We start from the raw sequence: 247 nt of genomic DNA on the forward strand, positions 1-247 counted from the left end.
GTGAAGACCAAGGATAAAGACCTATGCACTGTTGCGATTAAGTCTGAACTTGACTCATTAGAGCAGAACGGCACGTGGAAACCAGTGATGAAGACAAAGGACATAAAATTACTAAATACCAAATGGGTATTTAAGACCAAGACCAACGCACAAGGTGGAATAGAAAGACACAAAGCAAGAATGGTTGCGTGCGGAAATGAACAAGTCTTTGGTGAGGATTTCATGCTTACATATGTGCCTGTCATGG

This window comes from Plasmopara halstedii, assembly GCF_900000015.1.
Source record: "Plasmopara halstedii genome assembly, contig: Scaffold_2386, whole genome shotgun sequence".
NCBI lineage: Eukaryota > Oomycota > Peronosporomycetes > Peronosporales > Peronosporaceae > Plasmopara > Plasmopara halstedii.